Source organism: Bufo bufo, chromosome 2 (genome assembly GCF_905171765.1).
Source record: "Bufo bufo chromosome 2, aBufBuf1.1, whole genome shotgun sequence".
NCBI lineage: Eukaryota > Metazoa > Chordata > Amphibia > Anura > Bufonidae > Bufo > Bufo bufo.
In genome coordinates, this window is record NC_053390.1 from 746375162 (window position 1) to 746390819 (window position 15658).

The window sequence follows — 15658 nt, forward strand, 5'->3', positions numbered from 1 at the left end:
TTTAGCCAGTGACAGCCTAATGTACCTACCTCCATCCACATCATTTCAAGTTCTTTTCTGTCAGGTGAATGCCTAATTTTTGGGGCCTCTATGTCCCGGTGGGGAGTTGGTAAAAAAAAAAAAAAACACTGCACAAAGTCTATTTAAACCATGCCACAAGGCCTGGAAGCCAGGATAAGGGAGCTGGTCACCTTCTATGCATCCCAAAATACAATCCCTGACCTCCTGACTTTATGAGCCAACCCTGATGGTGGGAGGGCTCATAACCGAAACCTCAGGCCCTACCAACCCTAGAGATCCCTGGTAATAATGTCAGGGCAAGGAGACCACCCGTTCATCCATGACACAGATGACCTGGAGTCTCACACAGGCCTAGCAACTAGGAAGGAGCAGACAGCAAGCAAAAACACATAGCAGCAGGTAAGAGCCCAGCGCAAAACGACAAGCACTAGAACAATAGCACTTACCTGCCACAATGACTGGGTGGAACATCTGCTGCTCGCTGACTTGTGGTTCAACCTCCAATGAACCCCTGGGACCCCCACACCGGAGTTGCAGACAAACAAGGGGATGTCTAGCAACAATGCCGGGCAATACACCAAACATTTCAGACATAAAACACCAAACTAGACATAACAAATACCCAAAACAAACCCACACCAAAAATAAAAATAATAGAGAAGAAAAGCTCCTACTCCTACAAAGGCAGACAAACAACTGACCTCTACTAACAACTACAGTATAAGAAGAGCCATGAGGCCACACCCAGCTCCACCTTGTACACACCTTAACCTCGTACACACCAAAATGGGAAGGAACACCAGACTAAAAGTGGAAGTGACCACACATGCTAAAACAACACGTTGCCACCGGCAACAAGTATGCATGGCACAAGTGTCATGGTCCACTACCACCAGATCATGATACAGCCGTGACACTGTACTGGCCTACAGTAAAAAATGTATCCAGTGACCGCCTAATGTACCCCCAGCCACATCATCACAAGTTCTTTTCTGTCAGGAGAATGCCTAATTTTTGGGGCCTGTACTCCAGTGGCCTACAGTAAAATGTTTATCCAGTGACTGCCTAATGTACCTCCAGCCACATCATCACAAGTTATTTTCTGCCAGGAGAATGCCAAATTTTTGGGGCCTGTACTCCAGTGGCCTACAGTAAAATGTTTATCCAGTGACTGCCTAATGTACCTCCAGCCACATCATCACAAGTTATTTTCTGCCAGGAGAATGCCAAATTTTTGGGGCCTGTACTCCAGTGGCCTACAGTAAAATTTGTATCCAGTGACTGCCTATTGTACCTCCAACCACATCATCACAAGTTCTTTTCTGTCAGGTGAATGCTTAATTTTTGGGGCCTGTACTCCTAAAATAACACTTTTCTAGGCTCCAGCAGGGCACATTTTTGAAAGTTTCCCTTTACGACACATAAAAATGGACCCTGATTAAAATACATATTTTTGGCCGATGTTCGTCCATCACTAGTTGGCGGTATAGTGCACATGCGCCAGCATATGAATTATCCCTCTATGTTAATATTGGCTCAGTATATGAATTAACTATACAGGACTTGATAAAGTATAATGGCACAATAGATGAACTGACTGTATAGTATTATATGAAGCAACATTTTGCATATTTAGTTTTGTTTAGTAGTGTTGAGCGCGAATATTCAAATAACAAATTTTTCTTTAGAATATTCGGACTTCGCTAATTCGCTAATATTTTGAATATATTGATATATATTCGTTTAAACGAATATTCGTTTTATTTATTTTTTTCCACCTGAGACTAGTAGTGTTATTGTGGGCCAATGTGAGAAGGCTAAAATATCTCAGTCAGTACTGAATTAGAATATTGTTTATCTTTAATATAGTTTATCTTATTCGAAAAAATCGTCAATTAAAAATAAATATTCGAGTTAATCGAATCGAGTAAGGGCGTGAAGCAACTTTCCTATTGTGTTGGCTTGGTAGAATTGTCGAATATGTCGAATATAATGCTATATTCATCAATTATGAATATAGCGCTATATTCTCCATATTCAGTATTCTCATAATGAAGTACCGCACACCGTTGTCGCTGGTGCTAGCAAAAGACTTTGTTAGTCGTAATCTGTAGTACTCGAATATGTAGTAGATAAATTAGTCATTACTGAATTAGAATATTCTTTAATACAGTTTATCTTATTCGAAAAATAGTCAATTAAATATACGAGTTAATCGAATCGCATAAGGGAGTGAAGTAACTTTCCTATTGGGTTGGCTATAGCGCTATATTCTACATATTCAACAATTCTATCAAGCCAACCCAAATGAATAAAGTGATTGATGAGCGTGGCAGGGGCTATATTCTATATATTTCAATAACATATTGGCGAATATTCGTCAAATATTCTTGCTTGAAATCGTATTCGCTATATTATTCATTCATGTTATTGTAACACGATAATACGAAAGTAAAAATCGCTAAAGTGCGCATGTGCAAGTTAGAAAGAGGTGTGGCGCAGTTTTCGAACTACCAGAAATTTGATGCAATTTTAGAAAATGTCTACCATTAATACTAATAGCATATTTGACTCCCAAGAAACAGAACACCTGATAACCGTAAGTCATGTTACATTCCAGGACTGTATTTTACTCATGTCACAACAAATTAAGTTGTAGATTATTTTCTGCAAAATATCGCCATTATGAAAATCGCATTATAATGCAATTTTTTAAATCGCATGATATTCCCAAAAAAGTTTCACAGGTATAAGTACATACTCATTGGTGCAGTAAGTATTGTCGTGAGACATCACAAAACTGTTTCTGTAGCATGTATTTATGCACAGCATAAAAATATGTCTCATATGCACATCCATTTTCCTCCCACACACTTACCCCCACACCCACCCAAACCCCACCCCGCCCACGCCGCCCCTCCCAAAAAAAAACAAAAAAAAAACACGCACACACAAACACAGTATATAGATTACATTTTGTGTCCTGCTGGTCAGTGGTCACTCACTATCAGGACTCTGCTGAATCTTTCATTGCCTGATGTCATTATTTGCTGGTTCATTTAGAGTTACCCAGGGTGAAAACCTTTATATTAATAATTAACATTATTATAAAACAGTCTTTTTACAATAATAACTATGGGAAAGCTTTTATATGGTCATGGAGGTTTAACAGCTCCTACACGGCCTTGTTGTGTTTCTCCTCCAACTTTGTTATTTTATGAGAAAACTGGAGTTTCAGCTCAGGCAGCTTTCTCAGATGGTGCTCCCGGATCTCCTTGATGTCTTACCGGTGCTCCCGCTGCATCTTTAATATATAGATTTTATTCATTTGTCTTAGTACTGTTTAACCGCCTCACGTCCGCCCATAGGATATAAACGTCCTATGGGTGGACGTCTATTTCTGACAGCACGTTTTAAAACGTCCTGTCAGAAATAGCAGCTGCACGCTAATCGTGCAGCTGCTGATCGGGTTGCCCGCTGTCAGTGACAGCAGGGCAACCCTAAGACAAGGCAGGGACAGTTCCCAGGTGTCCCTGCCTTCACGATCGCTGCAGACACAGCGCTCACCGAGCGCTGTGTCTGCAGAGAAGGAAGCGCTGTGCGCTTCCTGTTCCGGCCCGGCGGTCATGTGACCGCCGTGACCGGAGAGTGCAGGGGCTGTGTGAGGTCTCTCAGAGACCTCGATCAGCCCTGCTGTGAGGCTGTACAGCGCAGGATTGCTGCTGTACAGCCTCTATAGGGGTGCATTTGTCCTGTAACTGGGGCTACTATCTCAGCCCCAGTTACAGGAGAAATCAACTGTGAAAAAAAAAAGAAAAAGTGAAGCAAATGTCCCCCAGAGGTCTTGTATGACCTTATGGGGGACGAAAAGTGTAAAAAAAAATAAAAAAAATAAAGGGTTGAAAAAATAAAATAAAATAAAGTTTCACATGTAAAAAAAAAAAAAGTTCCCAAGTTAGGAATAAAAAAAAAAAAATTAAAATAGAAAAAATAAAGTAAAATAGACATATTTAGTATTGCCGCGTCCGTAAAAACCAGCTCTATAAAAATATCACATGACCTAACCCCTCGGGTGAACACCGTAAAAAAAAAAAAAAAAAACGGTGTCAAAACAAGCAATTTTTGTCACCTTGCATCACAAAAGGTGCAACACCAAGTGATCAAAAACGCGTATGTCCCACAAAATGGTACCAATAAAACCGTCACCTCATCCCGCAAAAAATGAGCGCCTACATAAGAAAATCTCTCAAAAAATAAAAAAACTATAGCTCTTAGAACATGGAGACACTAAAACATAATTTTTTTGGTTTCAAAAATGCTATTATTGTGTTAAAGTGAAACAAATAAAAAAAAGTATACATATTAGGTATTTCCGCGTCCGTAAAAACCAGCTCTATAAAAATATCACATGACCTAACCCCTCGGGTGAACACCGTAAAAAAAAAAAAAAAAAAACTGTGTCAAAACAAGCAATTTTTGTCACGTTGCATCACAAAAGGTGCAACACCAAGTGATCAAAAACGCGTATGTCCCACAAAATGGTACCAATAAAACCGTCACCTCATCCCGCAAAAAATGAGCCCCTACATAAGAAAATCTCTCAAAAAATAAAAAAACTATAGCTCTCAGAACATGGACACATTAAAACATAATTTTTTGGTTTCAAAAATGCTATTATTGTGTAAAACTTTAATAAATGAGAAAAAGTATACATATTAGGTATCGCCACGTCCGTAACAATCTGCTCTATAAAAATGTCACTTGACTGAACCCCTAAGGTGAACGCTGTAAAAATAAATAAATAGAAACTGTGCTAAAACAACCAATTTTTTGGTCACCTTGCCCCATAAAGTGTTATATTGAATGATCAAAAAATCATATGTACCCAAAAATAGTACTAATAAAACTGGCACCTTATCCCCTAGTTTCCAAAATGGGGTCACTTCTTGGGAGTTTCTACTGTAAGGGTGCATCAGGGGGCTTCAAATGGGACATGGCATCTAAAAACCATGTGGAGTTCCTTTCCTTCTGCGCCCTGCCGTGTGCCCATACAGCAGTTTACGACCACATGTGGGGTGTTTCTGTAAACCGCAGAATCTGGGTAATAAATATTGAGTTTTGTTTGGCTGTTAACCATCGATGTGTTAGAGAAAAAAATTGATTAAAATGGAAAATCTGCCAAAAAAGTGAAATTTAAAAATTTGATCTCCATTTTCCTTTAATTCTTGTGGAACGCCTAAAGGGTTAACAAAGTTTGTAAAATCGGTTTTGAATACCTTGAGGGGTGTAGTTTCTACAATGGGGTCATTTATGGGGGTATCCACTATGTAGGCCCCACAAAGTGACTTCAGACCTGAACTGGTCCTTATAAAGTGGGTTTTGGCAATTTTCTTAAAAATTTGAAGAATTGCTTCTAAACTTCTAAGCCTTCTAACGTCCTAAAAAAATAAAATGACATTTCCAAAATGATGCCAACATAAAGTAGACATATGGGGAATGTTAAATAATAAATATTTTATGAGGTATCACTTTCTGTTTTAAAAGCAGAGAAATTGAAATTTAGAAAATTGCGATTTTTTTTAAATTTTTGGGTAAATTTGGGATTTTTTCATAAATAAAGGTGAAATATTTTGACTCAAATTTATGACTATCATGAAGTACAATGTGTCACGAGAAAACAATCTCTGAATGACTTGGATAAATAAAGGCGTTCCAAAGTTATTACCACATAAAGTGAGATATGTCCGTTTTGCAAAATTTGGCCTGGTCAGGAAGGGGGCAAAGGGCCCAGATGGGAAGTGGTTAAACAAAAACAATTTTTATTTTATTTTATTTCTGATATGATTAAAAGCCAATTGTTGATTATTGTATAAAGCAGCTGACAATTTGCATCTAAATTCATTATATTGTTTATTTAGAAATAGTTCATTAGCATCTATTTTTATTTAGTAGTTAATTTAAATGTTTTTATGTAGATTAATAAATTAGTGTGTATTGTTGCTGTTTTAAATTCCTGGAGTGTTTGTTATTCCTTAATCGTTAACTTTTTTATTTTTATAACATTTCTACCATTTTTTATATATATATATATATATATATATATATATATATATATATATATAGATTAATATTGCTGTGTACACTGCAGTAGCCAAAATGGGAGAATCATGGATGGTCCGTATGTCTCAATGAGAATGTATGCCTCATTGAGATAATTTCCGGGAAGCAGTACGCCAGTAACACTAGGTTACTGTGAGGTTTTCATTAGAGTGGATTTGAGTCTGGGTTTTTGGCATGACCAGAGACAATGGGTGGGACAGATCACTCCCGTACTACATCCAGGGTTTTCATAAAGGTGTGATTATAAAGGCTGGAGAGATAAAGTGTGGACAGGCGATCTGAATGCTGAACAAGCTGAGAGGGGTCTGATCTCTGAAATACTGTAAAGAGTGTTGAGATACTACTGTTTGGTTACCCTGCTTGGACTGAACTCAAAGTATGTGACTTTATGTTATCCAATATGTGTGGGCTGAAGAAAGATTTAAGGTAAAACTTTTACATGTTTATTATTCTTTGCTGGAATAAAGTGTGCCTGTGGTGAAGACTAAACTCACACCTGTGTGTGTATGTGTTTGTGAACAGTGACTGAGGTAAAACACCAACAGCACATATTTACCCTCCTGGTGGGGGGTTGTCACAACCTCATCCTCCTCGTCATTGTCCTCCTCCTGAGAGGCTGGGGGTGGTGAAGGGTGGTGTGAGGGTCTGGCCTCCTCAGCCTCCATCAATTGACCGACTTCAGGTGGGGTAGGGGCATTCTGCTACCCATAGGGTCCAGGATGATCCTCCTCCAATGGAGAAACCTCCACCACCGCCTTTTTGGAAATCCTGCGGTGGATGCAGGGATCAGGAACATCTATAATGACACAATTTTCATAATTTATAAAATCAAATATTAAGGCATAATTGTACATATACATTAAAGAATGTTTTAATTGAAAGATACAAGAGTTATGTAAGCATTGTACCTGGGAAAATTTTGTAGCTGATCTGTATGATCCGAGTTCCACCGCTTCAAGTCGGACCATTTCTTAACAATGGCCAACCTATTGTGCTTGCCATCATGTTCCCTCCATAGCTCGTACTGAATTCTCCTAACTATCCATTGCTTGTCAGCGTGGGACCGGGTGTTATCATAGCCCTTCTGCAACATGCGCTGTAGGACAAAAATGCAAGCATATATTCACTACTTTTTAAAAGACAAGTATTAGAATTTAAAGGGTTTCTCCAAGATAGGTCATCAATATCAGATCGGCGGGGGTCCATCAACCGGCACCCCGCCCATCAGCTATTTGCATAGACTGCGCGCGCAGTGTGCACGTCCATCTCCCGACTCTCTTCCTGCCCGCTGCTGCTGTCCCATAGACATACAGCAGTGAACAGGAAAAGAGAAGGGAGACAGCATGTGCACACTGTCTACACAAACAGCTATTTGGCGGGGGTGCTGGGTGTCGAACTCCACAAATCTTATATTGATGACCTATCCTGAGGATAGGTCATCATCAATAGAAAAAGCCAACACAACCTCTTTAATGTCATCATCTAAAAAAAATAAAAAATGTTGGTGTCTGAAAGGGAAATATTAGATTTAAGTATACCATTACAGGGAGTGCAGAATTATTAGGCAAGTTGTATTTTTGAGGATTAATTTTATTATTGAACAACAACCATGTTCTCAATGAACCCAAAAAACTCATTAATATCAAAGCTGAATATTTTTGGAAGTAGTTTTTAGTTTGTTTTTAGTTTTAGCTATTTTAGGGGGATATCTGTGTGTGCAGGTGACTATTACTGTGCATAATTATTAGGAAACTTAACAAAAAACAAATATATACCCATTTCAATTATTTATTTTTACCAGTAAAACCAATATAACATCTCAACATTCACAAATATACATTTCTGACATTCAAAAACAAAACAAAAACAAATCAGTGACCAATATAGCCACCTTTCTTTGCAAGGACACTCAAAAGCCTGCCATCCATGGATTCTGTCAGTGTTTTGATCTGTTCACCATCAACATTGCGTGCAGCAGCAACCACAGCCTCCCAGACACTGTTCAGAGAGGTGTACTGTTTTCCCTCCTTGTAAATCTCACATTTGATGATGGACCACAGGTTCTCAATGGGGTTCAGATCAGGTGAACAAGGAGTCCATGTCATTAGATTTTCTTCTTTTATACCCTTTCTTGCCAGCCACGCTGTGGAGTACTTGGACGCGTGTGATGGAGCATTGTCCTGCATGAAAATCATGTTTTTCTTGAAGGATGCAGACTTCTTCCTGTACCACTGCTTGAAGAAGGTGTCTTCCAGAAACTGGCAGTAGGACTGGGAGTTGAGCTTGACTCCATCCTCAACCCGAAAAGGCCCCACAAGCTCATCTTTGATGATACTAGCCCAAACCAGTACTCCACCTCCACCTTGCTGGCGTCTGAGTCGGACTGGAGCTCTCTGCCCTTTACCAATCCAGCCACGGGCCCATCCATCTGGCCCATCAAGACTCACTCTCATTTCATCAGTCCATAAAACCTTAGAAAAATCAGTCTTGAGATATTTCTTGGCCCAGTCTTGACGTTTCAGCTTGTGTGTCTTGTTCAGTGGTGGTCGTCTTTCAGCCTTTCTTACCTTGGCCATGTCTCTGAGTATTGCACACCTTGTGCTTTTGGGCACTCCAGTGATGTTGCAGCTCTGAAATATGGCCAAACTGGTGGCAAGTGGCATCTTGGCAGCTGCACGCTGGACTTTTCTCAGTTCATGGGCAGTTATTTTGCGCCTTGTTTTTTCCACACGCTTCTTGCGACCCTGTTGACTATTTTGAATGAAACGCTTGATTGTTCGATGATCACGCTTCAGAAGCTTTGCAATTTTAAGAGTGCTGCATCCCTCTGCAAGATATCTCACTATTTTTGACTTTTCTGAGCCTGTCAAGTCCTTCTTTTGACCCATTTTGCCAAAGGAAAGGAAGTTGCCTAATAATTATGCACACCTAATATAGGGTGTTGATGTCATTAGACCACACCCCTTCTCATTACAGAGATGCACATCACCTAATATGCTTAATTGGTAGTAGGCTTTCGAGCCTATACAGCTTGGAGTAAGACAACATACATAAAGAGGATGATGTGGTCAAAATACTCATTTGCCTAATAATTCTGCACGCAGTGTATAACATCTGATTGTATTGAAATGTTATGTGTGTGGGGTATGAGCAATCGGATATTGGTCATCTGAGGAGAGGTGTACCTGTCTAGTGAAGTGACGGTACGGTATGGGCTGTACAGCTGGTTCGCCTCCCCATGGTGCCCCCTGGGTAACGCTAAATGAACCAGCAAATACTAGAGGTCAAACATTACTTGTCCTGACCAACAAGAATTAGAATCTATAGACTGTGTGGGTGGTTGTGTGTGTGTAAGGGGGGGGAGGGGGTATATAGTGTGGGGCAGGAAAATGGATGTGTAATGTGCAGATGAAAAATATTTGTCTGCTATCCATATATACATGCTACAGACATAGTGCTGTGATGTCAGATAAAGTTTTCATAAATATCCGTGATCTAGAAAAAAAAAAGTAATATTTTTCGGAATACATACAAATTGACATTTTATCATGTTTGAGTAGATATTAATGATTTGGGGCAATAAATATTGTTGTGAGTCACAACAATACTTATTGCCCCAAATCATGTATATCTACACAAACAAGATAAAATGTCAATTTGTATGTATTCCGAAAAATATAATAATTTTTTTTCGAGATTACGAATATTTAGGATAACTTTAGCAGCATATTAAATAGTTAAATACATTTAAATAATAAGCATGTTATACTACTTTACAGTGCTATAAAGTTTAATTACTTACAGTGATGATGACATCTAGCTCGGCGTCTGTGAAATTACTCCCGACCATTTTTTCTAGAATACTGTATCTTCACAAACGAATCTTTGAAAATGCTCGCGAGACTAAGACACGCCCACGCATGCGTACACAAATATTTCATCAGCGAGTGTAGAAATATATCACAAATATAACAAATTCACAAATATCGCGAATATATCACAAATATTTGACGAAATATTCGCAAAATATCGTGAATTCGAATATGGGACCTGCCGCTCATAACTATTGTTTAGGGGCTTACATCTATGAATTGAATATATAGGAGCAACCATGTGATTTAGGGGTGTGTAAGCATGGTTATGTTATTTATGTTATCTATGTTAAAATAATTAGCATATGTGGATCATGTGACCATTTGGGGTGTGGATCGTGATACTCTTTAGCATATGTGGATCATGTGACCATTTAGGGTGTGTATATATCACTGTGTGGACACTGAACATTTGATGCTTGATAAAAACCAACATGGTCGAAACATCGCATGTCAGTTTGGTGAATAAATCACATTTATGAATTGAAGATTACGGAGTGTAGCAGTCCCTATTTTACTTTTTGGATGACTGGGGGTACTACAGGCTGGTATTAACACTGCAAGCACCACGACTCAACCAAGTGCCTTTGCCGTAAGTGCTGCTACAAACACCATTTTTCACTTCAAGGACACAGTATGGTAGTACTTGGAGCTACAGAGGAATGGGGAGAGGTGAGTATTACTGGCCATCATCTATTAGATTAAAAGAGCAATGCAACTTCCCCCTCCCACTCAAATCCACTCCTGTTGCCGGATGGTTGAGGTAATTTTGATGATTCCTGTTTAAATTTGGGATCAGTATATAACAGATATGTTGTTCTACTTCTTCATTGTTTAAAACTAAGATTTTTAGTTTCTGAATGAGATCAAAACAATATTAAAAAAAAATTGTGTATGTGTATATATAAGGAAGTATCATGCTGTGAACTGGCTTGATGACTAATATAAGGTGTGTGATAGGCTGTCTGCCCATATATCCTGCTTTACTATCATGGGAAAAAGGGGCGATTTATCATAATTTGAAAAAGGGATGATTATTGGCTTTCGGACCAAGAGTGCCTGTATTTTAGAAACAGTGCAGTTTGTGAACTGTTCGCATGCTGATGTGGTAAAAGTGTATAATGACAGACAAATGGCACCATTGTGAATAATCAATTTGGAAACTGGAGCATTGCATTCTATTGATGTGAGAAGTGTACATCAGCTATGAAGAAGCAGACCGACATACTACAGTGGTTCAGCTCACCGCCAAAATGAACCGGGGAACTACCAGATGTGTGTCTAAAATAACAGTTCAGTGAACCCAACTGCATATGGGGCTCCAAAGCAGATGAATGGTCACTGCACCTCTGCTAAAGAAGCTGCATCAGCAGAAAAGACTTCAATTTTTGCAGCAGTATTGGAAATGGACCTCTGCTGATTGGCAAAACGTTGCCTTCTCTGATGAGTCATGTTTTCTACTTCATCAAAGAGATGAACATTGACTTGTCAGGCGAAAAACATCAGAGAACAAACATCCTGCAACCATTGCTGGAAGAACACAAGCTGGTGGTGGTAGCGTTATGGTCTAGAGCAGGGTTTCTCAACTCTGGTCCTCGGGACCCACCTACTGGTCAGGATTTGAGAATATCCCACAGAATGAATACCTGTAGTAAGTCCTGATGCATGGACACTAACTATATCACATGCTCAATACTAGGAAATCCTGAAAACATGACTGGTAGGTGGGTCCTGAGGACCGGAGTTGAGAAACCCTGGTCTAGGGAATGTTTTTGTAGTATTCTATAGGCCCACTTATCTATGTGGAAGGCACTCTCAACCAATTTGGGAAAGATTCCACCCTTGCAGATCACATACACTCATACATGCTTATTGTCTTCCCTGTGGAGATGGGATCTCCCAGCAAGTTAATGTGACATGTCACAAGGCTAGAAATGTACAAGATTCATTGTAAGAGCATGACCAAGAATTCCAAGTGCTACCCTGGTCCCTTTTTTCCCGAGACCTGAACCCAATTGAACATCTGTGGGACCACCTCGATTGTCTGGTTTGCACTATGGACCTTCCTCCAAGTCTCTCCAGCAGCTGTGGGATGCACTGCAGTCAGTATGGCTCCAAATACCTATGACAACCTACCAGGACCTTATTGAGTCACTCCCAGCCCATTTAGCTGTTATCTGTGCTGCACATGGTGGTTACTCTGGATATTAGCTGGTGGTCATTATGATGTGACTCCACTGTGAAGGGCAAAGATGACATAGTGGTTAACCATATTGATAGAAGAACAAGAACAAACAATGCCCCCCCCCCCCCCCCCCCCCCCATTTGTCTGTGCGGTATAAATGAACCATTGCCGGGAGGGCTTTTATTTATTTATTTTTATTCTCCTGACCTTTACAAATAAAAGTCTACACAGACAATGCAATGCATTCCATGTGATATTAAGATCGCTGTATCCATATTTATGTAGAAAACCAATGTGCTTTGTAATGCATAGCCACAGAGTTAATGCTGCCATCCTTTAGAACTTCAGCAGAATTATTGTGAAATATTGTGCATTATTTGCTGGATGAAATATGTATGGCTATTTAATAGAACAGTACATGATCGATATCGAGTCCTATCCACCAACTGCCTATAAATGATAGCACACTGGAATAATGAGCTTGATGCATAATAACAATGAAAATCTTATTATGTTTCTAAAGGAAAATAAAAAAAAAGGTATTTTCTGCTCCTGTCTACTTTATGCTGCAAAAAGATGCATGATGTATGTCGGACCACAGGTGTGCACTACAGGGATGAGTTAAGATGGAGCAGTCAGAATGATAACACTCATGGCTTGATGAGTTCTTATTTTAAGACACATCTGCTTCAGACCATTAGATTCTATGTGGAAAATCAGACATGCAGGATGTGTCCCTAGGCACATAAATGATTGCATACAGTTTTGTCTAGATAGTGTTTAGAAATGTACAACAGTGCTGATATAGCTAAATTCACTACCTGTTATATGTGCTTTATGAAGGAAAAAATTAAACAAGTAATTACTTTTTACACATAATCTAAAAGTCAATGCTTACCTGGAGATTTCTCATAGAATTCTAGAAGTGTTTCCAATTTGTAGTAAAGAAAACAAAACTAGGGCTTGCAAGTGAAAATGCACTGGTCATATAATGGTCTAGCCGAATTCATATAATGAGTACAGTACTGAAGGGAATTTCCAGGAAATAACATTGATGGTGTATCCTTCCGATAGGCCATAGCTCTGGGACTGGGCGTCAAATTTATGACAAAGACTCCATGGTGAGTTAAAACTCGAAAGTGTAGTACATTTTCTACTGTGTCCTGCACTGTTTCATGTCGGCTTTTATATCTCTTCAAAAAACTTTGGAGTCATTTTATGAAATATGCTTGATCTTCTCTTCATGTATGGACTGGTGAGCTCAGCATTTCTGATCTCTTTCGTCTTTGTGGGTGAGCTGCTGTTTACGATATCATTTATAACACCCTCATTTATAAGCAGAAATAATGGAGTGGACCATGGATATACTGATGTTCGGGTGGGTTTTTCTGTGTCTGGAGATGCAATTCTGCCCAATTTAGATGAATGAGGATAAATTGTGGTTGAATTGTAGATTCAGGTGCAGCCATGTGGTCGTGGACTGAGGTGAAAAGGCTACGGCACATATGTCACTTCTCCTTCTTTCAAGTTAATTGTGAGGGCATATCAGAGGCTAATACCCAACTTATGACATATTTGTGGCCCATCCTAAGGAGTCTTTTCTCCCACAAAACCCTTAACGGGAGGTTCTCCTTTGAGTAGCTTCTTTGTGTAATCAATAGAGATGGGCAAACAGTTTAAAATTTAATTTGGGTTTGATTTAGCTTAACTATTTGTGTATGACACTCTGAGGTCTCAGAGGACTCACCTTAAAAAATCATTAATGAACGAAATGAAAAAAATCTAATGAATCTGATCCAATTCATTATGAATAAATTTGCCCATCTTTAGAAGTCTATAAAATACAATATTTCGACTTTCTGACTGACCATATCTTCTGTTGCTTTGGACAATTGCCTATTTCTATAGAATAAACTGACTACTGATTTCAGTTTTCAATGTGGTATGTTTCTATATAGTCTGACACTGTCAGCAATGTAAGGCCTCTTGCACACAAAGTTTTTTTTTTCCATTTACCTACCGTTTTTTGCGTTCCGTATACGGAACTATTTATTTCAATGGGTCCACAAAAAAAACGGAATGTACTCCGCATGAATTCCGTTTCCGTTTTTCAATTTTTCCGTTCAAAGATAGAACATGTCCTATTATTGCCCGCAAATCACGTTCCGTGGCTCCATTCATGTCAATGGGGCTGTAAAAAAAAAACCGGAACAGTTACGAAATGCAATGTCTTCCATATCCGTTCCGTTTTTGCAAAACCATCTATTGAAAATGTTATGCCCAGCCCAATTTTTCTATGTAATTACTGTATACTAAATGAGAAGAGGATTACAGAGGCTCTACTGACAACAAATCACAAGTTGGTGCTCTCTCCAATATGGCAGTACCTATTGACAAGATATTGGGTATACTATAGAGATTCACAAAGTGGAGGGCACTCAAATGGCTGGGTATATATATATAGTCGGATTGCAAATATGGTGTATAACCAGTTATTTATTGATTGCATATAGAAATTTCTATATAAAATTACACCACTCAATCTGTCGATCGTAGTGATGTCTTAGCCACAAGGTGTAAAGTAAGTAGATAGGTATACAGTGTATATATCCCTATATAGCTGGTGGTTAGATTGATAGATAGGTAAATATACTGTATATATACCTCTATATACAAAATAAAGGGTAAAAGATAATTGACCTACTTATGCAGGTGATCAGTCTGCATAGAGGTCCTGTTTAAAACTTAAGGGTGTGCACAATTGAATAAAAAGACCAAATGTGGTGGTCTGCATAAAATGAAATAAAACTTGCACTGATGTTGGTCCGCTTGTGTCCTGGAAAAACCTTATAAAAGAGAACAGTCTTACCCCATAAATCTGGGTCCCAGGGAGCTGTTGTAGAGGAGTGTCTGTGTTAGCGATAGTCCGGTCCTTTATGGAGAAGTATTTTTCAGCTTATTCAGAATCCATGTACAGAGACAAGAGACAGTACATGGATTCTGAATAAGCTGAAAAATACTTCTCCATAAAGAAAAACTACAGGTTAATATCCATCAAGCAGTTCGCAAACCGCTGACGTAATCATTCAGCTGATCGGAACAACAGGCTGTTCCTTCCGGTCACATAGAAACGTCATTTCCTGCATTACGTGGAATACAGCAGAGATTCAGGAAGCCGCAGCAGAGGAAGACGCCGAGGACGCCGAGGACCACGTGCGCACCAACGCCATTCAGGACCGGACTATCGCTAACACAGACACTCCTCTACAACAGCTCCCTGGGACCCAGATTTATGGGGTAAGACTGTTCTCTTTTATAAGGTGAGTGTTTTTCCAGGACACAAGCGGACCAACATCAGTGCAAGTTTTATTTCATTTTATGCAGACCACCACATTTGGTCTTTTTATTCAATTGTGCACACCCATAAGTTTTAAACAGGACCTCTATGCAGACTGATCAC